At 38.7% G+C, this 2,330-nt stretch overlaps 1 long non-coding RNA gene across 1 annotated transcript in view; it reads left to right on the top strand.

Moving 5' to 3' along the window:
• The window catches only part of LOC121103325, a 59,622-nt gene that overhangs the window by 56,237 nt on the left and 1,055 nt on the right, over positions 1–2,330 (top strand). The window lies entirely within an intron of this gene.

Raw genomic sequence — 2,330 nt, 5'->3', positions numbered from 1 at the left:
ATTAATAATGATTTTTTATTATATTATGTTAGTCACCATACAGTACATCCCTGGTTTTCGGAGGGCTTATGATTCATTAGTTTGTATAACACCCAGTGCACCATGCAATATGTGCCCTCCTTACTACCCATCACCGGTCTATCCATCTCCCACCCCCTCCCCTCTGTAGCCCTCAGTTTGTTTCTCATAGTCCATAGTCTCTCATGTTTCATTCCCCCTTCTGATTACCCCCCTTTCTTTATCCCTTTCTTCCCCTACTGATCATTCTAGTTCTTATGTTCCATAGATGAGAGAAATCATATGATAGTTGTCTTTCTCTGCTTGACATTTCACTAAGCATTATCTCCTCCAGTGCCAGTCCTATTGCAGCAAATGTTGAGAACTCATTCTTTCTGATTGCTGAGTAATATTCCATTGTATATATGGACCACACCTTCTTAATCCAGTCATCTGTTGCAGGGCATACTCGGCTCCTTCCACGATTTAGCTATTGTGGACATTGCTGCTATGAACATTGGGGGTGCATATGGCCCTTTCTTCACTACGCTGTATCTTTGGGGTAAACACCCAGTAGTGCAATGGCTGGATCATAGGGTAGCTCAATTTTTAACTTTTTAAGGGACCTCCACACGGTTTTCCAGAGTGGCTGTACCAACTTGCATTCCCACCAACAATGTAGGAGGGATCCCCTTTCTCCCATCCTCTCCAACAATTGTTGTTTCTTGCCTTGTTCATTTTTGCCATTCTAACTGGCGTAAGGTGGTATCTCAGTGTGGTTTTTGATTTGAATTTCCTTGATGGCTAATGATTTTGAACATTTTTCATGTGTCTGTTAGCCATTTGTATGTCTTCATTGGAAAAGTGTCTGTTCGTATCTTCTGCCCATTTTTTGATTTGTTTATTTGTTTCTCGTATTGAGTTTGAGAAGTTCTTGTAGATCTTGGATACCAGTCCTTTATCTGTAGTGTCATTTGCAATATATTCTCCCATTCCGTGGGCTGCCTCTTAGTTTTTCTGACTGTTTCCTTGATGTGCAGAAACTTTTAATCTTGATGAAGTCCCATAAATTCATTTTATTTTTGTTTCTTGCCTTAAAAAAAATAAATAAATAAAATAAAATAAAGTGACCTAAAAAAATAAATTAAAAAATATATAAAATAAAGTGACCTACATAAATAAGTAATTGTGATGGATGAATAAATAATGAGTAAAAGAATGAGGAAGGAGTGAATACACACGCATGTTCATAGGCGACACACATAAAGAATCAACAGTAGCATTTGGTGAGGTCACTAGGATAGGAAAACCATGAGGGAAGAGAGAAGAGTCAGATACAGAATATGCCCAGAAAAGGTTCACATAAATATTAGAGGGCAGAAGCCTTACAAACCAGATAAACATTTTTCTCTTACTTTCAAAAATGCATTTCAAAGTGACTGGAATTGCTGGCGGGTGCCTGGGTGGCTCAGTCAGTTAAAGGTCTGCCTTCTGCTCAGGTCATGATCCTGGGGTCTTGGGATTGAGCCCCACATCAGGCTCCCTGCTCAGTGGGGAGTCTGCTTCTCCGTCTCCCTCTGCCCTCCCCCAGCTCGTGCTTGCTCTCAAATAAATAAAATTTTAAAAAATAAAAGTGACTAGAATTGCTGGCATCTAGCTCTTCTTCCAGCTTCTGGGAATGGTCTTATCCCTATGATAAACCTACAGCCAAGGAAAATAAAATTCAGTCAGTCCTCCAAACAAGAAGGGCCTGGCAACCCTGTCTGTAGGAAAGATGACATGAATCATTGAAGCTATAGAATGTTTGAATTTCTCATACACCTTTTTCTTCTGACACAAGGTCAAGAGTTTATGATCCTAACATTATTCCATAGGTGTTTGGTTCCTAATGTGAAGAATATTAGCATATGATAGAATATTCTGAGACAGCAGGGTGGACTCGTAGGAAGAGAGCCATGAGAGGTCATAGATTTAAACTTTTTATCCTTACTGTACTTCTAACTTTGCCCATCCCGACTTTGTCTCTTGCATTTTCTCTTTGGCTCAGCATATTTTTTAATTTTATTTTTTTTATGTTATTTTCATTTCCTAACTTTTTTTATTTTGAAAACTGTTAATGATGTGGTCCATATGTACAATGGAATATTACTCAGCTATCAGAAAGAACGATTTCTCAACATTTGCTGCAACATAGATGGCACTGGAGGAGATAATGCTAAGTGAAATAAGTCAAGCAGAGAAAGACAATTATCATATGGTTTCACTCATTTATGGAACATAAGAACTAGGAAGATCGGTAGGAGAAGAAAGGGATAAAGAAAGGGGGGGTAATC

The sequence above is a fragment of the Ursus maritimus genome (genome assembly GCF_017311325.1).
Source record: "Ursus maritimus isolate PB19 chromosome X unlocalized genomic scaffold, ASM1731132v1 scaffold_X1, whole genome shotgun sequence".
NCBI lineage: Eukaryota > Metazoa > Chordata > Mammalia > Carnivora > Ursidae > Ursus > Ursus maritimus.
This window is presented reverse-complemented; position numbering and strand designations above follow the sequence as displayed.